The 27,867-nt window shown below is 41.3% G+C and overlaps 2 long non-coding RNA genes across 2 annotated transcripts in view; one reads left to right on the forward strand and one right to left on the reverse strand.

Annotated features, from left to right (window-relative positions):
- On the forward strand, window positions 1-27,708 carry LOC111262186 (uncharacterized). The gene is made up of 3 exons (XR_002681444.2): window positions 1-243; window positions 661-941; window positions 27,552-27,708. It is a non-coding gene; the product is annotated as an uncharacterized LOC111262186 (long non-coding RNA).
- Window positions 11,639-27,867, reverse strand: part of LOC111262185 (uncharacterized) — a 46,758-nt gene continuing 30,529 nt past the window's right edge. The window contains exon 2 of the long non-coding RNA XR_002681442.2: window positions 11,639-13,477. This is a non-coding gene — a long non-coding RNA (uncharacterized LOC111262185). The remainder of the gene's footprint in view (window positions 13,478-27,867) is intronic.

Below are 27,867 nucleotides of genomic sequence, written 5' to 3' on the forward strand. Positions count from 1 at the left end.
TGTCAGATGGTTCGCCAGTGTAGCCGGCTAACGGATGGCTCCTTTGTCTCTCCATCCCTGACCTCACCATCAACGCTGTTATCCTTATGAAAAGGTTTACGTGGGAGAAACGTGTAGTTACGACTCGCAAATACTAATGAATCAACAATGACAAAATGCAAGAATAGCGAGCTGTTTGGTCGATCAGTCGGCCTGTTGTTCTCTCGAAGAATCGAATACAAAGGCGAAAACGGCAGTAGCAAGGTAAGTTCAACTGGGAGCACCAACAAACGCTATATTCCACGGTACCAGCTTGGCTTGGTCCGGCTCGAATATAAATCTATTTTTGACTTTTACATTTATTCATACAGGTTGTATAGTACGATGTTGACATTTCAAGTTGTAATCAGGAAAACACTCTTCCGTTTTTATCATTTTTACTGCTATCGGAGTCCACTTCCTTGACGAGTGTTTATCAGCCTTCGGAACTATTTAGGCCTTGGCCATCGAAGTCGTCGATTCCGGCTACCTTTTCGTGTTTGCTACAAACGCCATTGTAGTGTTAGATGCGATAAGGTCCAGCAAACCTAGTCATACGATTTCAAGTTTGAGTAATTTTATTCGGCTCGGAGGATTTATTATGTTATTCCGATTGTTACTATTATTCGTACAACTACACAGGACATATGTCCCAGTAGACACGCTATGTACAGGAGGACAGACTGTGACCGCGTATCGAGGTAATTGCTGCTGCTCGATCACTACCGTGTATTATTGAATGCGAGTTAGGGCTGGAAATGGCAGTTGGACACAGCCAGCGATAATTTTCAAACGATACCTAACCAACAGAACTGACGTGGTCATCGTTCAGCTACCAAGCGCAATTAGGGCTCAGAGGTGGTCAGTCAGCTACTTTCAGCCGGTTTGGCAACACGCAACAGAACGAGTAAAAGGTTAACCAGGTAAGCGAGTTTTACGTTTTCGAATGAAACTCCAACAACACATGAGTATTACTATTTTTTTTGTTGCCCTTCATGTACGCCGTGTAAATTTGACAAACAGATCACTATTTATGAGACTGGGTCAGGGAAGGAAAGGTGAAGCCCCTTAACTCCGTGAGTCGGGATAATCTATTATAATCCGGTTATGCATATTGTCGCATAGATTGACTGGCTAGCTACTTCTGACGATAATATGTCTGTACTGTAGGGCTTATGTCGCATGCGTGCTACATAACTACACTCAATAAGTGCGAGTGGGTGCTCGTATGGCAATGTAGTAGAGTTCCTCTGATACGATTATATAACAATTCAAATATCTGTGTAGATTTCTGGGTGCGACAAAGCGTGCCGCTGTATCTACGCAGGTACCAATGCACGTCTTTGTTTAAACGACTCGAAGAGCTTACTATTCCGTATAAACAACCGAAACGTCGCAAAATTTAGTACACCTGTTGAAGCAGTCTTGAATAAGAATAGTGTTTATTAAGGCTATCAAACAGACTGCATATCGGGAGACTGTAGTAAGTGATCCAGATGATGTCAGAAGTGTTACAGTGCCCAAGCAGCAATAATATGATGAAAAGAGAACTAGATTTCTCTATGTCTAAATATTTACGAAAAGGGTGGACAAGGCACGACAAGCACGAGGCTACTACTGTTAAGTTCAAGTACTGATTTTATTCATTGATAATGATATAGATCAGCTAACACTGTAAGACGACGACCATATCACTACGAGCAAAGTGAGCAGTCCTGTCCTATAAAACAAAGTCTAAGCGTAAGCACCCACCCTTATTGCCCCTTACACTATGTTTCTAACCGTATACGCTCTTAAATACAAAAACGATTATATATATATATGCTTATCGAAGCTGCCTTTTAGGCTAAGATTTTCAGGCCTCCATAAGCTGTCTTTTAGAAATCAAGATTGAGCGATAGGTAATGAGGACAATCCTGATGTGTTCAGCTTCAGACGGAGTTCCCAGCAGTGCTTTTCCCGATAATGAAGATGAGGCATTTCGTAACCATTGTACAGTGCTGACTTGCTCGCTTGGCGACGACCGCATTGTTTCGTTCACTGTAGAGCGAGTTGTATTGAGCCAAGTAAAAAGGGCGTAGAGGTTCGGAGCACTGATCGAGTGAAGCCGACCGCTAGCTTGATCATGCCACGTGGCTGTTTAAGACAGACACACACATATAGAAATCAACAAAAGCAATACAAAAAGCGCACATAGCCGAAAGAGATAACTGCCGCAATTCATTCATTTCGCAATCGGAATCAGCCTGTATCGCCTGTCGTCGTAGGGAAAGACCCGACGGGGTCTTTCCCTACGACTGCTTTACGACTACTTGTTGCCATTGATACTGCTATTTTGGTGATGTTGTGGCGGTCGTCATGAGCGACGACGATGATAAGTTGCCGTTGTTGTTATCGGCGCTATAGCAGTCTCTGCATTTCGAGTTGTGTGGCGGCGCCACTTAGTGTCCGTTCAGATCGCATCTAATATGTCTATGCGCGTGTTTATGTGTCACACGGTCGCGGACAACTTGGCGGGATAGCAATGGCAGTACGAATACTAGTTCTAGCAATCATGCCGATGGTAATAGTTGTGGTTAAAGTGGCACTTCGTTGGGGACCAGCGTCCTCTATCAGTGGTTAATAGGGTTCGTTGCTATCGTCGTGACAAAGCGGCCGTCTACCTGTTTGCCAGCAAAGTGGCAACGATAACAACAATGGTGTAACAGATCGTAGCTGCTGGTGGTGTGTTATGTAAAGCCCGACCGGGCTGGCCGCTTTGATTTTGGAAAACGCTGGCGTAGTGTCAGCTAATACGAGCCAAATTAAAGAGACAACACGTGCTCTTTAGGGTCGTCCATTACGCTACCAAATCGGCGATGTTGATAATATGAATGATGGCGGCGCCAAGTGATAATCAGAAACGGCTAGACGGGCCGTAGACAGCAACTTTATTTGGCCCTCAGCAGTAGTGCGTAAAGCAAGCGATAATACCGTTGCGGTAATACTGGTTGTATCAACACGAAGCTAGATAAAAACGGAGGCAACGAAAAAAACACAAGACAATCGTCGATCGTTTGAGCCGAGATTCACAGCGAGCCTAAGCAACGCTAGAATAGGCTATAGGACGGAGCCAAACAGACGAACGCAAATTGAATGCTATATCGGCACAAGGTTGGCCAGCGCCTTGGCATAACTTGAATTACGTACTACGTTTAGTTAAATCTTGCTGAATAGTGCAATTACTAGCATACGCAAAGATTCCTCTTGACGAAAGGTAAATATGGATGCCGCTTGTGTTGAGCCGATAGTGGCTTTACCTGACGCGTCACCACCGAGGTCGGTTGTGCTTTGAGTAACCATAATACGATACAATAGACGGCAAGTGACGCTACCGCCATTGAATCTGAGTGTATTAATTTACACGAAGAAAATGCACACACCCTATAGTTGGATCATGTCACATGCGCAGAAAAACACAAGGCGATGTAATAGCATCAAGCGGCCGAACTGGATCGTAAGGCCGATGGCCTAGTACGAACCAGTTAGTAAATGCTGCATATCAAGATTCTATAGCGAGCAAAATCGGCCGTAAGGTCAATTCTCGAGCATGGGGCCGCGACTGCCAATGGTACGGTTGAGACCAGAGCAATGGTGGCGAAAAGTGAGTTACGTGTTGTTAGATAGGTCCGGCTGGTAAGCCGGACGCTCAGGTAGCTTGGCATACCGCTACGTCACACAACGATCGAACTGGTTTCAGGGGAACGCCTGCAGCGTCCCAAATATCTCTCGCTATCGTCTCGCTAACAATAATCACCAAAGACCGATTTCACTATCATAGCATTATTGTGCCTGCGATATTAATTTCAATAGGACCCTAAAATAGTCATTAACTAGAGAACGAGGGCGCTATATACGTTAGAGAAGTGTTACATTTTCAGTCAAAGATCAATATTATATCGTCAATAGAGTGGTGTATACGTTACAAGAATAATTTTCCCTTAAAAAAATAAATATACCCTGATACAAACATCTTTTATAGTATAACACGGTACCATGAAATAGCATATTTTTATAGATTTCTATTGTATTAGCCCTGTTACGACTGCCATGAACTTAAATCAAATACGATAAGAAAAATCTATGGATTTGATGAACGTTTGCTAATATAGGTACACAGATGCAGTGTCGGTCGTCAAGGGCGGAAGTCTAGCATTCTTGTTCCGTAGTACTTGCAGTATAATATTTACTTACAAACGACTTTTTCAATATTTTGTTTCCCATCCAGATATCTCAATATATTCGGCACTATCTACTTTGACCCGTTGAACGTTTGAAATGCTCTAATAATAATGCATGCACAAAGCTAGTACATGTAGTACTTATTTGCCTAGACTCACGTTGCTCTGAGGCATTACAGCCTTTAATAGATTTTCCGTGAGCTTATCGGACACACACCAAGGGACGACCTGAGTGTCTCACGGGATGCTAACGCCGAAGAACTAGCAACCATCATTTGGGGGTTGTTGGTTGTAATCCTACAAGACACATACAATTCATTGCGGTTTATACTTGCGAATTTTTTAAAAAAGGTACATTATCGTTATTCGGAAATGGCCACTCGGGCTTCTGTCTACTCTTGAGCTCAATATAGCATTCGTTTTCGACAGTTACGTATAGTAGGCTGTGATATTGGGTTAAGATATAGGTAGTGCTGGTGTTCTACGTGACAAAAAACGCGGCGTTTTATTAGAATGACAGTAGCAGACGAATTTACTATGTATCCATTGTCACTGTCCATGAACTTCTCTCGTCTGTCAGTAAATTTATGGATTTATGGATCTCGCCAGGAAACATCAAATCTACATCAAACTTTATCCGGACATTTTTTACAATCCCCTTCTCCGTCGATTGTGTCGTTAGCTATTTGTTTCCAGGAATCAAACAAGGTGGTAATCTCTTTCAAAGCGCCCTTAACAACCATTGTCAGATGTGACGGGGCGTCGTCTATTGTGCGATTTTTGTTAGACAGCCTTGTTCAAGATTGTTCTGAATCATCTTGCTCTCCTCCTCAAGCATTTTTCTGTGTACAAAGCGTTTCCAGTCCCACCAAACACATATTATCCTCTTTTTAGTATGGATTTTTGGCGTCTCTTTGAGATTTTGAATACTAATCTAAAATTATGGTTGTGCGTTGCCCAGTGCCAAGCTTGATGTTGAGGAACAGCGGAAAGTCACATTTGCTTACACGCTTCAGTCAGTCTACGAGGTTTGACTTCTAAACAAAATTGACTAAATTTGAAATGCCTGACGGTAACCGAATACTCGCCAAACGCTTTGTGAGCTTGAAACCTTCACCGACCTCAAATCGCCGACCAAAATGGCGCATATCCTTCAGATCTGAAATCTAGTAGTTCCATTCAGTAGTAAAATTATCCCCTTCCTATACACCGCACAGGCGCCCGATTTGGTTTAGCATATTTTTGACCTTGACAAACTAGACGTCGAAAACGCACTCCTCATAAAAGCACGTATCTTTGAAGTCCGAACTCTGACATAGAATTCGATTAACTGCCCAATAAAATCATCATGGGCCTATCGCGAAGAAATGCCAGTTGCAAATGATGAAGAGAGTCAAGCACTGAAGAGCTGAAAGGGAAAAGGATCATTTAAGGAGGCAGCAATACGACTTCTAGCTTCATTCATCATTATTGATCCGAATCCGGGGCCAACCATATCAACACAGATAAAAACAACAGATACAACAGAAAATAATTTTGTGCCTAAAAACAATACACACAATATCATATAGCACTCGATAGGAGTGTGTAATGCCCAAGTGACAAGCTAAATGACATTTTTTATTTCTGTGGTGCTTCTACAATAAGTTCGAGGATTTAGACAATCTTGTAAGCCCATCAGACTATCGACTTGTAGAAAAGATTTGTGTTTGTTTCGTACGCCGAAGATGCTGCTAACGAAGTAGCTCTAAGTGATAACTGATTCAGGCGGTGGTGTACCTTGTAGAGGTTATATTGCAAGCCATGTTTCAGTTAGTGTCAATTATTTCAAGTGCATCTCCTGGTCGGGAGGATCTCCGCAGGTTTTTACGCATCACCAAACCAGTTGTGCCGTGTCTAGCTGTTGGAGCTAGGGACTGTCCTTGGACATAGAATTCGGAGGATCTAGAAAAATAATAGACAAGCGACACGTTAACCAGCGCTTTTCAGATATCATCAGACCGGATATATCATTACGTGAGTGAAGTACAAAATCTCCTGCTGCACCCTTTATGAAAGGTGTTACGTTTTTAAAACATCGAGAACACAAATCCTCTTTTACACCCAACGGCTTGCTTGAACAAACTTCTACGAGTAGAACAAGGACAACAAGTGAAGCAGGGTTGCTGTTGATAGGTAGACTTGGTGGTTTAGGGGTAGTGGCGGTGCCACGTCTCCATCTAAGCCTCCGCTAACCAAGGTTAAGCTAATGCCTGCAGGAAGCTCTCTCGTAACGCCTGTGGATATTCCAGTGACGAGACAGGTCGTCTCCTACTCAGCCTCCTTTTTTCGCGTCTAGCGTAGTTATAGAAGTGTCTGCCGGTGACAGCATCCATAATTACGGCTTGGCTTGACAACTAAATAGACTTCCGAAAAATGATTAGACAGAGAAATTTTAAAAAGAAAAGTGGATGTCTCACTTCTACCACACATAGTAGCTTCTCAATCAATTAGAAGGAAACGAGTATGAGATATGAATAAAGAATAGCAGGGCAGGGCTGAGTAGGAGACCGTACATGGAAGGCTCAGGGAAAAAATGGGTACGCTACAGTATCGGAGAAGCAAGCGCCAAATGATAAGGACTCGACTATTAGAGCCAAGATGTGCATGCCGCTGTTCCTCTTCTTGTTGACTGCATCGCCTAGAGGCATTGTTCGAAAACTATGACAGAAGAAGTGGGAAAGGCGATGGTTTAAGCAGTCTCCTATATATTCAAACTATGCATCCCTATGGGTGAATCTTACATATTTAATTAGAGCTACTGAGCCTTGCAGCTTTATAGATTTGCGAGCGTTTACGTTAAGATATACACTTTCACATGAGGAGGGCAACGCCTGTCAGACTTCGGACTGAATCTATATACTAAGACGTTGAGAAAAAACAAATCAATACTAATAGCTCTCAGTATAAGCCAAGTTATTCTCACGTCATAACTTAGTATCACTAAGTAGGAATTCACACACGCCTAATGAGAGGCAGCAGTTGTTATTATACGACAGGTATAAGAAATATATTATCAGCGAATACTTAGTAACTTACTCGCTGTACAAGTAGTTCTAATAACTGAGAATGACGAGTTAACGTATCGATGTTTTGGACCGACAAATCTTAGTTCTTACTCTACCTAAGAGGCCGAATAAACTGCTTATTTAAATTTACAAAAACAAGAACGACCGGGTTGATGCGTAACCTTGGTTTCTAGGGTTTCGTAAATTTGTTTGCTGAACAAGCCAAAATAAACCATCTGTGTGCTTTTCGCTCGCTCTTGTAGACTTTTTGCCTCTGCTTTTCCTGACTTAAATCTATCTCCGATTTCGTAAGCGCCTTAGTTGTTCTTCTAGAGCTATTTTTACTTCGTGCCATTCATCTTACATTTCATTGAATTTCTTCGTAATAGTCTGTGATAATGTGTACGATATGGTGGCATGCAACGCCGCAGGGGCTACTGACCTGGCATATGAAAAGACGTGTGCTGGATTATCAGTGTTGTTTAACGAAAGTGAATAGCATAGCGCGATACACGATAGGTATACGCTTTGTTTTGATGGCTGCGCACGCTTACAGATACGATGAATCTAGGCAACATTAGAGGCTGGAACACAGGCCGAAAGACGAAATGAGGCCGCTCCGGCGACGACTTGCTGCATGGCAAAGATGCTATCAGACTGGCTAAATTAGGGTTATGTAAATTCAAGAAAAACATACTCCTCAAGCATTGAGACCACATTATAAACAAAATATCATTACTAATAATGCTGTTATCGTGAACCGAACTGGCAACATTTATGCTTATAAGAACGTGTAGATTGATGCCAATAAAAATTACCCAGGAGCTGCATCTGGGCGAAAATATTCGAGCTAGACTGCACTCATTTGATCATTATGTAAACGGAAGCTATAATTAATAGGCTGTCCTATTAAGAAGCCAATTGAGACAATGAGGGCTACGGTTTGGAGGGTATGACGGTTGAAGCTATCGCTCGATTCTGTCTTCGTTGACCTGGAAGGTGACTGAAAGACGACGATCAGCGTCGTGCGGTGTCGTCAGCTAATTACATTGTTTGTTCTAGACTTCTAGGCCATTCATTAATGAAATTCTTTAGAGGTCCGAGATGTTTCCTATCGGACTAATAAAATCTCCAGATATCCATGCAAATATGGCTTAGCTTTAGTCTATTCAACACTGCCGGCGAAGACGTTTTCTGTCCTGTCGGACGGCTTGCTTTCGGGCCTCGTGGTCCAATGCTTGCACTAGGTTTTGACGAATTTCATTAACGCTTTCAACTTCGAAAAATCAATTCGAGAACTAAGCTTTGATTGTTACCACTAATGTATATACACTTGATGTTATATGAATTATTCTTCTTACTGCCGCGGTCTTCTGATTATAGCTACAGATATATAAAAACGAATTTTCAGAGTTGTTAAATCGTTACCATTCGCTAAATAAGTCTGGTTAGGCTAATACCTATAAACGATTTCACAAACCCTTTAGGCACAAGTACGTTTAACAAAGAACTATTCTAAACGATGAACTTCTGACTGCTAAGCTTGTCAACAAAAAAATAGCACGATTCAGCTGGCAGTTCGTCGTTGATGAACGCCTACAAAAGAAGATCAGAAATAACGATATATCTCACGAGTTTTACTCTTTCTTAATAGCCGAAGCCGATCGATAATGGGAACAAGATTCAGGTTAACTTTCTAATAAGTGAACAGACCTAGACAGCCGGCTCAAACACATTTTTACACTTACTACCACAAATAAACGATCGATCTTTGGACACACAAGTGATGATTTTCAACGCTGTAAAAGGTGCATCGGATACTACGTTGCTATCTACCGTTGCTAATGGACGTTTTGTGGTCATAGGCGTTCATCTGTACTTCTTCAACTTATCCAAAAAAAAATTGTTACGCGTAAACTCGACAGTAAATCGACAATAACTAGAGGCATAATAGATTAAGATAGTGACTGGTCTAAATTATAATCAAAATTTCTATGAAATGTGTAGGGCAAAAAAGGATAAAATGTCCGTATTGACAGCCAGATAGTGAGACTCGACCGTTTCCTGATTAGCGGAAAACCGGAATTAACGAAGTCGAAAGAATTGGGCCTATTACCGATGTGATAATTCGTACGATTTATATCAGGCTAAACTTATTCTGTTATGCGATTGTACAATTTCCACAATTAAGATTTCGTGACAATTTCATAGTCACTACAATGGACATATAATTGTTATTAAAATTATAAGCAGAAAGTATTACGTATAATTTATAAGCGCAAATTTACGTGAATAGCTAAGGAATGGCTTTAGAGTTCATACGAAACAATGATGAATCATGTTTATTTCTGAAGTCATATTGTTGATTAGGCAGGAGGGAACTTTTCACTTAATCAGAGATGTTTTACCTTAACCATATTACAGAAGCTTAAAGTTTGAAGCTCTTTCCTCTAAAATGTGCTCTGTTTGACATAAAGCATGTGAAGCCATTATTGGGTCTAGCTTGCCACGTGAAACATGGAATGTGTTAAAAAAAAAAAGCTGGAATACATTTCACATGACATTTTAAAGAAAATCATACAGGACATCTACCTCTTCCTCGTGTTTTTATGAGGTAACACCACTCGAAGTTCTCCACAAGGCGTAATAACTATTACAAGACTTTAGTAGAGCAGGAAAATTCGAGATGGCCTAACATAGCAATGAACAACAAGACTAACTTGGTGTGTGTTTCTTAAAAATCGGAAATACAACCCGACAAAAAATATTCAGTTGCTACGCTTAGGTTAGGTTAGGCTAGGTGTACGAGCGAACTCTAGTCAACCTGATATAAATTTTCATAAATCAGTCCGAACCAGAACCTGGGTATGAGCGATTCAGATAGCAAATAACTATTGCACTGCTCTAAAAAAGGGCGCTATACGCGAAGGTACTCAGTCCCGATGATGGGTAGCGTAACGGGTAGCTTGTCGATCTACTAAACTTGAGAGGCGCCTAGTGACTCGGGTTGAAATCCAAGCGTGGACACATTTTGTCTCATGCAGGGAGCCAACCGTATGATAGAGTGCTTAACGTTGACATTTACTCGAAACGTCAAAATGTTCGTTTAATAACACCGGCTTTCTAGAAGCAGAGCGTCTGGTGCAACGGAGGTATTTTTCAACCGAATTTCATATTCAACGAAATTGAAATGATAATGATATTGAATATATGAGTCGTCCTTTCCCGTATTCGTTGTGGCAGTCTTCAAACAGCGCCAGGATCCTTGTTTTAGTTTGAGATCGCGGGCTGAACCCTTTGCACTCTCGACAATATGTTTTAGCAAATCGCAGACATTTCTGCTTTTAACAATTGGTCCACCAGAAATGATCGCATAATTTTTGCTGCTCCATGGGTCGAGCTTACGAATCGTTCGAGTCATTTTGCCATGGGCTCGTAAGCGACGGTTCTACAAACACCGTAAGACGAACCGTACAAATCAGTCAGAACCACGTAGATCCCCTTGACGACTGCCTGAGAGTCCGCGGTTGAGCCAACACGGGAACAGAATCAGTATTGTTGGTCCCGAGTAATTATCATTTGGTGAATTTCTCTTCGACAATATAAGAGACGCTTCACAGCAATGTCCCAACACTTCAGGAGAGGAAACAGCTCCTTCTTTCTCATCAAATGAATAACACAAACGTATGTATTTTTTTAATTTTGTAGAAGCGTTTGTTGCGCTCGGGAATATTCGCTGTATCCTGATAAGGATGTTATTTATACAAGGGGATTCATAGCCAAGATACTTATTAGGATAAGAATTGTCATTGAAACATTTTACGTGATTACAACTTCCCAGATTAAGTAACATTATCAGCACGTAAAACTGTACAAGTATCCATTTTGTCACTGCACGTATCACACACTTTAGTCCTGCTACGATGAGTAACAGTAAAATAAGCGTATTGTGTTCTCTGGCGTCATAAATGACTACAGTCTATTTCAATACTATGCACATGTGACGGCCTACACGATTTCAATTGTTTTACCATTCTATCAAATTATTAGATCTTTGCAAATGACCGAGGTAACGCCAGTTTCTTTTAAAACACTTCGTCCCTCAAATAAAAGCGAAACGGAAAAAACGTGCTTGTGTATTACTATCGATAAATTCGAGTTGCGGAATCAAATTCTAAAAGAGGATAATGAATTCGAATGGTAGCACACTTTTGTACCTAACATAGAGATCACTTTCTTGTTGGTAAATACTGAAATGGATAAAGCTACGTGTGTAGAAGCTTCCCGTCAGACGACGCACTACCTTTGTTAAGCAATTCGAGTTTTCGAAACAGATACGAAACACACACTTGATAACACTCAACATTTTATTAAATGGTCGAAGTACACGTCCGGTCGACCGTTCAAGTCCTTTGCAGGTCCATAGTTTTCGTTTGATAGAATTCAAATCTCTACGACTGTTCAATCTAACTTTGCTAAGCTCTCCTGAAGTGCTGGAGTTAATGGCAGATTGAAACAGCGACTGAGGTTCTCGGTGGAGGATGGCCCAGCCGTTAACAGATGGAAAACGATGTTTCGCGTTAATCTGTGCGATACCACGGTTCTTCTAAGGAACGTAGCCTTCGTCCAGTTCAGTCGTTGAGATAATCCGCAGTGAGGTGCTTTGAGACTATGTTCAACTCGTATTTGTCGATCGGTGGAGCCTGGAGGTCGAAAAGTCTTCAAGTAGCTAAAAACATAATTGTCTGCATAAATATAATAAAAAATAAAAACATAAATAAGAGTATCTGCATTTTCGCCTGATAGGCTGGAAATATCAGCGGTTATTTTAAGACATTGGTTAACATATGTTAACGATGTGCTTCACAGGCGGCGGCTTTGCCACTTCCTATTGATTTCTTTGCCTCGGTTTCGATTGAGCTGACAGTCTGATTCGATTCGGAGGCGACAGAATGTAAGCTGGCTGAGGCTTGCAGCACATGGAAACTAAGCTAAGATTCCGTAAATAATTAAGTTGTCAGCATCTATGGGAACCATCACCATATTGTGGATCTGAGTATTATGTCAAGGAGATTTTTAAGCGGGACTAAGAAAAACAGAGAGCTCAAGTTATCATCCTGGATCACACTTGTAGCCTAAAAGAATGGTGACAGCTCCGAAGCCCTGCCATCGATTGTCATCCTGTTTTCCTGGAGAGTAATTTTTATTACGTTAGGCAGGTTTGTAGGAAGGCGGAGTCGACTAGGATGTTTACAGTTCGCTTGATGTTGGCAAGTAAGATATCGGTCAAACGATTTCTCCTGAATCTGCGGTTTTCCTTGGCTTTCATACTTGCACGATCCGAAAATTTGTTTAGTCTCCTTTTCGACAGATACGAAAGAAGTTTATAGCTTTTGCAATCTTTGATTCTGGTCGTCTTTGCCTTCAGGAATGGCGAGGAACCAGTAAGGAGAAGGCAGTCTGGGACAAAGACATTTGTCGAACAAAATGGCCCAGTACTGTGCCAGCCCTAGGGTTACCCAGAGGCCGTTATTTAAGTCGATGAGAATTAATGGGCTAATGGGACACGATTGATCCGTATCATTTGTACGGGTAGCGCTCGGCTTCTTTTATAGAAATATTCTTCTGTTGTTCCAAATATTTTTCCCGCAGGGCAGCACGTGTTTTCCGGCAGATCATCTGGTACGCTTTGCCTACGGGCCTCTTCATGGATTGTAGTGTTGTCAACACATTAAATACATCCTGGGCATGGCAAGGAGGGCTTAAGTAAAATCAAACCAAGGCAATTATCTTTAGGGGGGCCTTGACAAACGAAGAATTGCAACGTCAGTTGAGTCTGGACTTGGGAGCACTTCATATGCCAACTGACAGGCATTTTGCACGTTAGGTTACGTGGTAAAGGCTTATCTCTCGGACGAGCGACAGCCTCGGCGGAACCTCAAGGTCCAATTAAAATATGCTGCTAAGGTAGTGTTCTTTCAAAAATGAAGTGATTCTCTCCGGTGTATTTGATTTTATTGCAGCGTATTCAATGCAATGGTATATATCAGGAGACTTCTTGCAGAAACCTACAGCGCTAAGATTGACTATCCAGCAGCGATGCTCCACTACGGTGTTTCGAAAGGTTGACGCACGATTCGAAGGAAGTTGTCCTAGGCGCGTATTGAGTGTCCTGACACGATGACAGAAAAGCTGGAAAGAGAAAGGCCACAAAAAGCTTATCCGCGATGCTGTACGCTCTTTATCACTTGGTCACACGCCACAGTTGGCACACTTAAGCTACACAAACTAATACCATTGTCTCTCAAAAAGCGTATAGTAAGACGCTCTACTCTATAATTACAAATTACTGAGCTCCGCCACTGGGACGACCATAGATTGTTGGCTTTTTTTTTTCTACTATTTTTGGCCATGGTCTATGTGTTCAGCACGATCAAGACCAAACTGAAAAATTGTTTGCTTACCCTCACGAAAAGAACTGCGTAATTAATTAACTGTGTACATATACAAACAGTTGTTAAACCTGTAAATAATGTACCACGATAAATTAGTAAATATATATAAAAAATAAACAAGTAAGCCATTCAAACATTGCGAATGGTTTCGAGCATTAGTCAAACTAAGTGATGATAAAGTACGAGTAATATGTCCTGCTTATAGGTCCTCGGTCTGCCTGAGTTTTACTACAAATAAATATATTATATAGAATAATATCACAAAAAAAACGACCTAATGCTACTGGGCGCCTTAATGCAAGAGCGATTCAAATATTCGAAAAGTAGCACCCAGAAATGACGGGATTAGGAAATAATGCGCTGACTGATTATGTTTTCTGCAATTAGACATCCGAAAGTTATAGCAGAATAAAGACCAAAGCGGGCAGCAGTCATGGTGGCACAGAAGCACAAACCAAAAACCGAAATAAAAACCAAAGGTATAATAGAAATCCAAAAAAATCTGGTGCTCACAATTGGACCGAGTTCAATGTGGATTCTATTCGATGACTCTGCACGTAAGATACAGACGAAAAACAACGTCGCTAGAAATGATTTGATAACTACCAGTCGAAATATCTCAAAGAGGAACAGAGCATATTGAGGGATATGCTTTAAGCCTTAGTAAAAAATATCTCGAAAATAAGATATACATGCAGTAAAATAGTAACTTAAACTGTTGATTGGGGAAAATTACCCAAGCAAACGTCTTCTTCTGTATGTGGAAAAGATTACGAGCTCAAAAAAGAGAAAAAATAACTTGAAACATCAGAGTTTACGATACAAAAAACTGTAAATACTCAACAATCAATAAAATAATGTAATATAATACACCTTGTTGGTGCCACCAGAAACATTGCAGAAAGTGCATACTAATGCTGCTTACGAACTTGTAACAATGACTGAAGTCCATCCATCCAAGCTGAACAATTGTTTAGTAAAAGGCGACGATGGGATACCGAGCCGAACGAGCAAAAACGATAACCTCTTTGCTTGCCTTTTTCAATACCTGTGCAAACCCTGTATTGAGCCGGCTGTTTTCGACAACGCATTGTGAAAGGGCAAAAAACAACTAGTGCCAGCAAAAACGATGGACACTTAACGCTTAACAACCTTCGATCAGTAGCAGTTCCTTCTGTCCTTAACAGGCTGCTGGAGAAAGCCCTAAGGTAACTTTACTTCTAGAAGGAGAAAGGTTAAACCAATATGGATTCAGGATGAGGTGAAATACGGCAAATACGACGCAAGCAACGGAAAAGTAGTGTATTTTTAAAATGTGGATGGGGAAAGCAGTCGACGGTGTTAATGAAAAGCCATTAATCAACAATCTAGCTGGCTTCGGCATACATGGCTGAGGAAGAACGATAATCGGAAGCTTATTTTGCATATAATATAATAATAAATATAGGGTCCTATAGAATTCGGCAATGGAAGTTGTGCTTTTCGTTATGTATGGAAATGACCTCGAAGAGTTCTGCACTGACCTTGAAATTGTGCAGTTAGCTAATCATCCTTGCCACAAGTACTGCAAAGTATGAAGGGACAACAACTCTAGACGGCTATCAAATATTAACTACTGGCTCATTGTAAAATACCGCTCTATGAATATTTTTAGGATACCAGTGGTCCCCTATAGACGTAGCTCAATTAGATGTGATCTTACATAATTACAGATCTTCTAAGTGCTGGATAATGATCTAGGTGAGGCTGTTCTGGAATCTACGTATGGTGGTAATAGTCGTTATACTTAACCATATCATCTACGTTTTCATCAGTAGGTGATTCTAATTATTCGACTCTACAGAACAGGACAATACATAGAAGGACTTAGAAAATGACCTATCGAACTAATTTTAAATGCGACATTCATATCTAAAATGTCAGGCAAAATTAAGGACGGGTCGTAGATGTCTTATTATCCAAATTAGAAACCTATTGTCGACTGGCCTTCGTGAAAAAAATCCATTTCTCTTTAATTTAATCGTGCTTTAATGTGGCATTAGAACGCTCGGAGTCAGCGGCGAGGCAAATATACCACCTCGCGTCAGTCTCGATATAAAGGCCTTAAAAATGTCAAAAAGCAGCGATACAGCTAGGTAGTCTCGCAGATTTTCCAACATAGGTCGGTTATTTATGCGAATAGGTAGAACCTCTACAAGCAGCATCTAAAGGACTTGCTTCAGTGAAACAAGGAGGCCTAGTTACCACCTTATTAAACCAGCAAGCAATTGAACCTAGCGGCTCAGGCGACACGTGACTGCCGACTATCTGACCTCGGAACATCCCCAGTAGCTGGCTATGGCGTAGAGTTCATATGCAGAAGCTCCATTGTTGTAAACTGCGAGCAGCCGCCTTAGTGTAAAGCCATGTTTTAGGTATGTTCGTAGACAAAATGGGTTAGATTACCCACTCGCTGGAACAATCTTGTTTATCAAAGACTTGACACACAGATAGCTATGAACCGCTTAAATCACATGCGGGCATAGATTATATCCCATTTGGAATTTTCATGAACGAAATAGCCACAGTTTTGCTGAAGGATCCAAGATGTTAATTAGCTAGCTGGCACTTAATTGAATTACTAATAAGATAAAGTAAGCTAAAATTGTGTTAAACACCAGTTTGAGACAATACACTGATAAGTGCTCGTTCTTGGCCAAATAAAATTGCATTTCTTAAAAATCATCACAGACTACAAATGATTGACAATGCTAACGACAGTTACCTTTTTGGTAGGTATCGTTAGCACTATCAATTATTCGTCATCGTTCGGAGCCGTAAACCTTTATTACCGTCTAAATAAAATTGCGATCATGTGTTTAAAGTAGGTAGAATTGTTAGTATATATAATTTTAGTACAGAGAGAGAGAGTTTCCAGGCGCGTCGGTGTATCTGGCTAGCTCTTAACGCGTTGTCCAGCGGAACATACGGCGCAGTGTAAAAAAAACAGCGCCGTGAATTTCGCCAAAGACATTTCCGTTAAGAGAGATTCATATCGTTCATTTTCCCACCTTCCCAGCCCGCCACATATAACCCAATCATACGTTCATTTGGAATTCCTGTACAGCTAGTCGGCATTATAGTAAAAACAGTCGAGCTCATCGATTACTGGGACACTTCCATATATATGAAATGGGAATAGCATGCCCTTGGACTCGTCATCGACGGACATAAAACTGTCGCTGGCCTAAAAGCGTGCATTTGACGTAATAATCTGGCTGGAAATGGTCACCAACCGAAGGAGGATGCTATAAGTGAACATAACAATGTTAAATATCATTCGTAGCGCTGATCGTCCCCGATAGGCGTTTATCCAGCGATCCGAAGTCTACATTTATGGCATGGAACGTGGTAGAAGTCATTATTATTTAAAAATGCATATATCCAAGGGTTGTGGCAAGCACTGTCCAGTAATGCACTACTTGGCATACCCATATTCGCCATGTTTTTCTCGAATTTAATATCGTTCGTAACGAATAAAATTACTACGTGGTACTCCCTCGTCTTCGAATTCATTTGCGGTAAAATTGCACTTTATTCCCATGGTGCGCCCTTGTCAAATAAAAGCCCAGTTGCATAGAAAAAACGTACGAAGACGATTACAAATTGTACGTACATACATCACTTAGGAGGCTCCAGATTTCATTACATCATCAATCCTATGTCAAAGATTCATCACAGGAGTTTTTGAGCACAGTCCGGACTTAAAACGCACCCCTGTTAAAACGCCCTGTAGATAATTAATAATAATAATAATTTTGTAACTCTCTTCTGTGAATGTACAGCACTTGTAGTTATATTAGGCTTTGCGAACGAAAAACAGCGTACGCTTTTATCGCGAACTGCTATACTTGCCCGTTGCCATAACTGGCCCATGTCATTTCAGTGCATAGTGTATGGAACCTACTATAGACAGTGATCTTGTTTTACCAGAAGAAGAACGCTACCGAAAAATTTGGATGCGCCATACATCCTAGGACCGAGTTGAAAAGACGGAACATGAAAGGGACACACAAGATTCAAACATCTACGAATTCTATTGAGTATATAATAGCGTTGGAACTAGTTCACAGTTATTCTTTATATGTAATCAGTCTATGGAACATTATCCCAGATGCGATTGGGGAATTTCTCACTTTTAGTTACTTAAGTACGTTATTTTCGTTGTTGATACATGCTACTATTTAGTACAACGAACAGTACAGGCGGCAACCATTGAGCCTTATTAAACCGGGCAAAAGGTCATGTTAAGAAAAGGACAGGTTTGGTGTCACTTGATAAAAACTAGGGCTTCGCATAAAGGTTCGGATACTGTATATGTTGTCTCTCACATCTAGCCTCGACTTGGATGCTCTAGAATTACGCTACAACCTCGAGTCACCCGTAGGTAATACCGAAATGGCCGTTCTTCTCAGTAAAGGAACAGTCCCGAGAGCTTAGCATGTGAGCCAGTACATTTCGTGCTTTCGAGGCGTAACAGTAAAATCATAAATAGAAAAAATAAAGCAAGCGACGAATATTTGTATCGGCTATTTAAATCATTGAAAACTTTGAATAGTTAGATTTTCATTTCAAAGTAACATTAGCAGACGGAATTTCGTAAATACTCACACAAAGGATTTAACTACCGTAGGCTATGTGACTACCATCCGAAAATAATAAGTTTAAAACGCACAATGACGCTCTGTCTATTGCTTGAAGGCGAGAATGCTGGTTACTGTGACCATTGAGGCCTTCCAACAACATATAGCAAACACAATACACTGTCGGGCTCAACGCGGGATCCTTCCTGAAAATTGTAATGAAAAAGCAAAAAATTTCTCCCGATCTGAGTCCAGGACGCATAGAACCATATGTGGTGCACAACTTGAACTGCTACCGTCGGCAAAGCATGAGTCAGTCCATGCGTTTCACCAGATAAGCGAATCATGTCAGCCAAAAAAAACGAGCGATTCCGATGACAGTGCCGAACAGATTCAGCCGTAAGCTGCCGTTAATGTTCGCAGAGGATATCAGTGACATTCTTGTTTACGAGATATTGCCCAAAAAGGAAACAAACGATGGTGCTGGATGGATGTGAGGCGTTCGGCGATGACACATGACCTCTTCGCCTTGCCTGAAGTATGGCCTGAATCAAAAAGAAGAAGCAAATAATGACTTCAGCTTCATTTCTCTTAAGTGCAAAAGTCGTGATCTAAGTTCCGATCATATCCATGCACTAAAGAGCTCGATAGATGGTAAGGCGTCCATTTCCCTTGACTTTCTCAAACAAGGCATATCGAGACTAGCTATGGTAATGAAAGTCGTATGTACATAGCTGTTGAGAGAAGCTTACAAAGTTCAGCGTTCAATGCAGAAACGGCATGGGGGCACTCACAATGTACAAGAAAAAATAGTTTTCCGACCTGGTTGGTTTCCCGCATAGTTGGAAAGTCTTTTAGCTTTCATTCTTATTGTCGTATAACCATTTATACATTCGTATAACCTACGGATGCGTACGTCGGCACATAGGAATCAGTTGAATACATACGTCGCCTTCAGTTACACCATTCCGTCTAAGATAAGTGTTTCATTTTACAACGCGTCAGATGTTCTAATTAGTTGTCTTTCTTTATTTCTGTAGGTTGGTGCCTATTGAAGTCAACATAAAGCTCTTGTGAAGCGGAACATCCGCCAAACAGATCCTTCTAGGCACTTTACATATTTATATGTATTATAGCTTATAGCTAGAGCGGCGTTTGTAGGCACACAATGGCCAATCACTATGGCTCATTTCATGCTTCAGTGCTCGTTATTTGTATAACACCAATAAGCGCACCTTCGTAATTTACGAGAGATCCTTGGTTTATTACTATAATTGATCGAAAGAACACGTCGGTGGAACGGCAGTAGACAGAGAGAGACCGCTAGCCAGCCATTGTGTCGATTCACGCTAGTGACGGACTCGTCAACAATTTTTTTCTTTCTATCGCTACTGATCGTGCTATGAAAGACGCTTCTTTTTCCGCAGAATAGCGAAAATGTCGATATGGCAATTAGGCCAGTCGAAGCGCCACGAAGTCGCCCATCATCCGTCGCATGTGATAAATAGCTCGTGCTCAAGCCTCACTAAGCGTATGTGAGTTCGCGTCTGGTATTATCGTTAGCCTTCGTTTTACATCATCGCAATGAAATTACCTATGTAACCGTAACTGTCAAATAATACCACCAACGATAGATCACTGCAATATAAAAGTTCTAATAACTTTTGGTGCTGCTTGTTGCCGTTCTCAGACGGAATTCTACAAAAAACACCTTAAGTCAGATTTTAAGTATATAACTTCGCCCTCTGCCGTCGGCTATAGTAGTTAAAAAGATATCAGCCATATTTTTACGTAATGGTAGGCCTCTTCCTCTTCAAGTGTTGCAAATCGATTGAAAGCCTCGTTGTTGTCAACGAAACGGTTACGTTCGAGACTCCGGTCTGTTAAGTAAACTGTAGTTCCAAGTATATTTTATCTTGAAAAAGGAATCCTTGGTCTTCTGCAAAGGATGACCTACGAATTGACACAGTATAACACAGACGGCAAGAAAAATGACGCTTCAATATACATAGAGGCTAAGTACTGTTCATTTCTAAAGCCACATTGACCGAGATGTGAACTAGATTCAATGAAGATATACGACCAAACAAAATTTTCCCCTATGAATAAGGTTTACTGATACTTTGAGGATCGAAGATAAATAAACAATCTTTGGCTTAGAATATGTTATTTCAAGTGATGCAAAATCCTCACATTTGAAAAATACTCTTTAGGGGTGGAACTTCTTAAGTCAATATTTTGCATTGAAGGCATCTTCGCTACTACTTGGTTTCGAAATGCAGAGCGAATAAATCTATACCGACTGGAACTGTGGTTTAATGATAGCGTGTGTTTTTTAAAAATTTAAAAAACCTATCCGGAAGGAAAAGGTCCAACATCGTTTGAAGTTTTAGTCGAAGATACATGACCATAGCAGAACAACGTCTTCTTGGAAAGTCTATCCTCCCTACTCGTCCCCTATAACATCAGATGCGGTTGCGGCTAAACAAATCAACTTAAGCCTCTTCCGCCTGTTTCTATTCATGCTTCATGAAAATTATTATTCCCAACTTACCAGACAAACGCAGACTGGGCCTTAGTCTGACAGGAACTTGCTAATGCTTCGTTTTACAAAAGAAGTTCCAGCTAAGATGAAATTGTCTCTCATCTACCCGACATTAGTAGTCCGGCCTAATCGTATAAGGACAATTCGGTAAAATTTATTCATCTTCTATATCTAGACAACATAAGCATCATATAATAATATTTTGTACATACATATCTTGCAACAGTTCTGAGAAGACCAAAAACGATATATTTTTGTGATGGTTAAGGTGCCATCGTTTCATGCGAAGTAACATACGGACATTGAGAAGCAAGCATAGTACCTATTACACTGCTCCGTGCATCTGATGCATATGCACATTCAATTAGTTCTGGAAGGCGGACCGGACCAGCACGTAGCTCATACTGGAAGCATGTACTACGTGCCTATTTGTGACATGGCAATCTGAGCCCAGAAGAACGATTGGCAAGCTTTCGTGGACGTACAAAAGGCAAAATTCGGTATAGCTGGTGCAGGATGATTTAGAAGTCCATACAATCGGAAGCAACAATCAACACAGTTACGGTCTTAGACTCAGCTTTTCTATTGATTCTGAGGCGTTAGGAAGAGTAATAATAGCTTACAAAAAAAAAAAGTATATCCCGTAAATACGGGGACCGGGGCAACACGGACGTCAGGGTTTCTACAAAGGACGAAATATAAGTAGCATCGTATGAGCCGGTGCCCTATTGCCACAAAGAACTTGTCCTTCCAGAGTTTGCGTCTATGTTGGCAGACAGGATTAATAAATCCCCTTAAAACCTTTAAACAGCGCTCCACAGTTTCAGGAGAATCACTCAGTAGGAACGCATAATGTGTAACGTTGTAACAATCTAGAAAGACTGACAAAGGAAACTCTTATCTAACCTGGGCTTTGCAGCTCTTCACGGTCTGAAATACCTTCAAAGCGGCACACTTATAATGCTACTTTGTATCCACATCATAGATATACGTAATAACACAGTGGCTTTAATCCGGTCCCATTGGGATTACGCGAGGCTACATTATCCCGAGAAGGTCATTATTTGCCGCCACCATACCCGCATACACACACACGGGCTGAACATCTATCCGTGGTGGACCAACAATTCGCTCTTCGTGCAGAGAATGGAGTGATAATGAGTCGGACGCAAGCACCAACTAGTTGACCGCTGCCTCACTTGAGGTAGAGACCGAGATCAATAATCATAATTAATCTGGGTGGGCACCATAGAAAAATATTGCAGGCCAGACAAAAGGTAGACACAGAATCTGACATAAATGATTTTTTCGTTGATGCTTTACCCAACGGCCGAACTCCGGAAGGGTTCGAGTTGCATATGTACAAGAAAATCCAGGCCTGTGCATGGCGGCACCGCGAAATATTCCCATTTTCATATTGTCAACTCCCAGAGAGGCGCTATGCTAAGCTTGTTTCTGAGTCTCGTTAGACGCACCACGCCTAATGTGGCGAATAGAAATAATTGTCGTCAGCCATTAGGTAGAAAGGCCGACTAGCCAAACTAATGCGTTTGCAGCCGTGTTCAAGGACTACTATACCTGATATTACGAATGCTATTGGTGGGAAGGGTCCCAAGTGCTAGCAAACCGTTCTTTGGGTATTTTACAGAAAGGGCATGCAGAAAGGGCACCGCATGGAACCAGGCGGTATGAAGAAAATGGAGCGACCTTAAGTGTTTCAAATGGTTACCATAATAATCATGTACGAATCGAAGTACCATTTCTTGCGTGAAAAAACAACATAATTACTAGAATAATTCGAACTAAATAAATAAGCTTAGCATAAACAGTGCACTTTGCCGAATTTCGGTGACTAGGGAAATCGGGAAGCCTATATACGTTTTCCGGTTCTTAGGAGCACTATAGAACGTTTAAACGTACTTCATGTCGGGCTTGGCAATGCATCAAAAGCTGTTCAAGAAGCGAAGTCTATGCTCTTCAAAGACGAACAGCATGGTAAACAACACTGAGTACGTTTTTATCGTAAGCGAAACACAAACACTCGGTCCCGATCTGAGATTTCTCATCAATTGCCACCAAGTAGGTCTGATGCTGACACCCAACAAGATACAGTTAGCGAATAATGTAATAGAATTTCAAGAACAATGCAGTTGTAAACTAACGCTCTGTGACTTTAACAAATGGCCATGCGTATCTTAGCGTGTCTACCTGGCCGAGTATGAACCGTCATTGATTCCTCGAAAATTAATCGATTTTTTTTATGGCTATCCATCTTGTCCATTGGTTTGTAGTCATATTTCAAGGCGTACACGGCTGTGTACGCATTCGTACCGGCCAAAACCGTTTAAGTTAGCCTGCTAAGGCTGCACATCAAGCTAAGCCAAATTAGGTTCTCAAGAATTTCAAACAAAAATCTAATTAACTAAGCCTAATCTATATGATGCTGTCCCATTTTCAAAGTTCAACAAAAGCGGCAAAGCAGAAATTGTAGAAGATGTCGTAGATAGGAGTTTGTATAGTTGTGTGTGCTACACTCCTGGTAAATACATGCTAATGACCGTCGTAGACGACGTGCTTCTATCGGTTGATGCTTTCCATTTGCAGTGAATCGTCACTGAACACTCAGGAGCCATTACCGAGGCTCACATACATGTGTATTTACATACAAACATACATATGGGACTCTTGATGCTATTCTAGTATTTTATTGTATAATAGAAAGGGCTGCCTCTACACGTGGCAAGGAAAACGGATCTATCGCGCGAGAAGCGTACACAACTGCTGCCGTATGCCAATGCGTCAACGGGCTTAAGCTGCTAGGCTGCATTTGCGAGAACCATTAGCAGCGGTAGTGACGGCATCGCAGCTCTGTTCCTCAGACTCAATTGATCGAAGGATCGTCGCGGTGCGTAAGGAAGCAAAACGCACATAATAATGAAAGAGACCCATGGTGCGAAGACTATAAGGGTATAAGAAAGACTCAGTTGTGCACCATGCGGTGCCAATTTCTATAATAATAATAATAATAACAGCGACAGCAATGACAACTGCAGTTGACTTACCGATTGTCAGTGTTACCGTTATCGCCGTCCATCTGTTGGGTCGGCTTCCTTGCCTATCTGTCTGTTCGTCTGCTCCCGTACCAAGCACATGGACGACCGAAACCCTGACGGCGCGGACGCTGAAGGGAGCGACGAGAAGCCCTGCATACGTGTACGGTTGTCGTTAATTTCAGCCAACTAACAACAGCGGGCATTACTGCACCATGGCACCTTCAGAGGATACGTATAATGGGAACAAAACTGGTCGCTGCTGCGGTGGGAGGACCCGCGTGGACGAGTTGTTGACTGGTTCGTTCGAAGAGGTCGACGGCGCAAACACATCAGACATCTGGCGCGGATTATGACTGAAAGCTTACGGCTGGACGTCTGCATATCTGCCTGCCTGCCTGCCAGTCAGTCAGTTGCTCTGATTGACTCGTCAAGAATCGAGTCGGGAGGAACGCGGCAGTGGCCCAACGTTAAAACGGGTATGAACTCCTACGACTTCGATCACTGTGATCTGGAGGACTGAACGGATTTCAGCACACTTATGAAGCTATTAATCGATAATTACGAAGCTAAAATTGAGCTGGATGTGAGGTAACACACGTCCATTTGAATCGCATCTGAAGCACCTCCTAAACAGCGCTTGAGCAGATGCTCCGTTACGACCAGTAGACCTAACGCAGAAGACAATTTCAGAATAATCTGGACATTGTCTTTCGCCTAGCCTTTTTTATTGTTGAGGTCTCGAACTGCTACCCCGCAGCTGAAGGTAAGGACTTCTACTCAAAATTATGAATATAATTTAAATCATTAAACCGTGTGTACTCCAATGAAGTGTTTTAAGGAGCACTTGAACCTGAAACAATACCTAGATGGTCTCGTACAATACCTAGATACGTAGATTAGAGCAGAGTCGAATGAAACGTAAGGCTTTATGTGATAATCAAGATTAGAATATTTAATAATATTAGTTGTTTACAAACGGAAAGATAAAAAGAGCCATTGGATCTGTTAACAGGTAAATTATTGTTAGCATTACCAAAGTAAATAAGCCACATATGAGCAAAAAGATATTGTGGCATCAAGATATTGCTGGCTTCTTAGTGTAGTTGACATAATAATTATATTGGTGCTAATATTTGAAGACGACAAAAGGTCTACCTGGTCACGTAGAGCGCTGCTCAAATAAGTAATATACGTAAATAATTAAACAGGGAGGTTCAGACGATCCCTCGTAGCATTCAGGACTGGTGGCTTGTCTTATCAGTCAGTCACCATAGTCACACTTATTAACCGATTGAAGCAATCTGGACGAGCCTTAAGCTTTTACACGGTCTTTGTTATAGACGGACTTGACAGACATTAGACCACCATCGAATACGGGGTTACACCAAAAATAAACTTCAAAGATAAAAACAGTTGACCCTGACAATGGAGATATTCTATTGATGAGCAGTCGTTGCACCACGAGACAAATTTTTCTAAAAGCCTTTGTTCTAATTCACAAGTTAAGAAAAACGACACGCATTCAAACATATTTTTCCCCCATAGAAAGGAAAGTTTTTCCTATAGGAAAATACTATATTGTTCGTTGCATTAAGATTTACGGGAAAAGAGAACAGTCGTTTTATTGTGACGCGGCACGCATGGGAGCGGCCACACAGCCAAATCGCCTAGGTAAGTGCGATACAGAGCAACGACTTGCGGGTGGCCACCATCTTTTGGAAAGATGTTATGTTTCAACTAGGACAAATATAGTGGCTTACGAGACTTCGAGGTCTAGGACTTGATGCCTAATAGCAGGTCAGTTAGGTCTGCCACTTCTGCCACTTCTGCCAGGTCAGTTAGGCCACTTCCTAGAGTGACATTTAACAGCTTAGCAGCGCTTTGTAGTAGAGAGACTAGAGAGAGGGAGAGAGAGAGCTGTTGTACAATGCCGTTCCGACCATGTTAATTCCAGCTCTCTATAATATAGTTTCTATGGACGAACTGGAAGATGAATTCTGGTTGAGGACAAGCAACTGCCTTCTAAATCAAGTCAATTTGTCCGCCAGAGCTACGGAAATACAGCGGCAAACTAACGTTTGTTTGAAATTAGCTGACGAACGGTCGTAAAGCAGTCCGCGAGTAACTTGAGAAAGATGTCGCTTGTTTATGTAATAAATCTGTGTTAGACGCGGATAGTGCGAAGTGAGCGAGCTGATTCATACCTGATACGGACGTATATTCACGCGACACTTGTATCTGCCAGCCTGTACCTCACTCAGCGACACAGTCTAAAAAAACTAGCGGTATTCTAATAGATAGATTTGAGTCGGCTTACTATCTGCCTATATGAACATATAGTCTACCGGATGCTTCGTGCTGCGCTGTGCGATGGGGTATATGTTTGATCTGTACCTCTTGGATTCATATTGCATCGTAGCACTGCGTTCTTATTGTAGACGATACACATACAATGCAAAGTGTGCGTAACCGTAACAATTTTCGGTGTCACTCTTGTCTAATAAACTGTACCCTTGTTATTTTCTTCAAAATGGGCTCACAAAACATCCTTAATCATCATTAACATTGTCAGGCGCCGGTCCCCTATGCGGATAATAGCCTATCTCTGCATACACTCATTGATAAATTCACAACTTTACGACTGCCGGTATGTGTAATATAAACAAATGTTTATACACTGAAGTTGACGCCGCCGTTTCCCCTTTTTCCTAGGCACGCAAGGAGCCCGCTGAGCGATTCTGTAATAGTATGCCGTCAAACGCCGTTAATAATAGTGAGTGCTTTACAACAAGTTTCTACAAGGGCCCTGTAGAGCCCACCACTAACCTTTGCAATATTGAACCTTTTGTTCGGGTCACTTGTTTTTAGTGTAAGTAAACGACGATTAAACAGCTTTGAAGCTGTCTTAAAAGGATTCATCATACGAGTTCCAATGGTTTAGTCTTTTTGTCATAATATGGCATGACAGAGATGTTTCCAAACCAGTTGCTGAAGATAGGGGTCCCCATTTGAAAAAGGACAAAGTTTAATATTGAACCACCATCTAATAGCAAATTAATTGGTAGAAAAAATAGAGACGTAAATCATACGGTGACTATATGCGCGTCAGTCACTTTATCTTGACTACCCTAGCTGAAATAGCGAGGACGGTCTAGAACCATCTGAAATTACTATGAATTGTAAGCCATGCTCTTTTCGCTTTATATGTTTGATTGAAAGGCACTGTTATGATAATATACATCGTATATATATACTTAGATCGGTAATAGAGTTAGCAGGTGAACCTTCGCCAACACATTTCAATGTTCTTTCTACCATATTACAATTGATACGGGCTATCTATATGCTTTTTTTTTAAACGCCATTGTGTGACGGTTGCATTTCATATATATACGGAGCTAACTAAATAGCGGTTTTACTTAGAAGATACTAGCTCTATAGTGAACACGTACCCCCCAGTCCTCGAACCAAATTCAATTACCATTCAACAACACCAACAACAAAATTTTTAAACATGCTCACATAATTCCTAAATTATTGAGCAAAGGCTGCCTGACATGTTAATCTTATATGTTTATTTATTTATTTCAGTAACGAGGTCACATCTGTACTTTTGGCAGACAAAAAGGGGAGATGTTCTGCAACAGATACTCATAGAAGACTAGCCAGCGGGATGCGCCTCCTGTTACGTGTGGTCTATTTTACAGTTGGTCGGCCGACTGGGCATGTGTTACCACGATCAAATTGAATTTTGGCAAGTAATTTCACGCTTACCCATCACTAAGTAGTATGCTAGAACATCATTTGCATGCACGGCAAGCAGATTGAGTTTACTCACTATATTTATTGATAAGAATTGTGGTAGCGACTAACAAATGGAAATAGAATTTTCGCTATTCCAATCGTA

The sequence above is a fragment of the Varroa jacobsoni genome, unplaced genomic scaffold (genome assembly GCF_002532875.2).
Source record: "Varroa jacobsoni isolate VJ856 unplaced genomic scaffold, vjacob_1.0 scaffold_631, whole genome shotgun sequence".
NCBI lineage: Eukaryota > Metazoa > Arthropoda > Arachnida > Mesostigmata > Varroidae > Varroa > Varroa jacobsoni.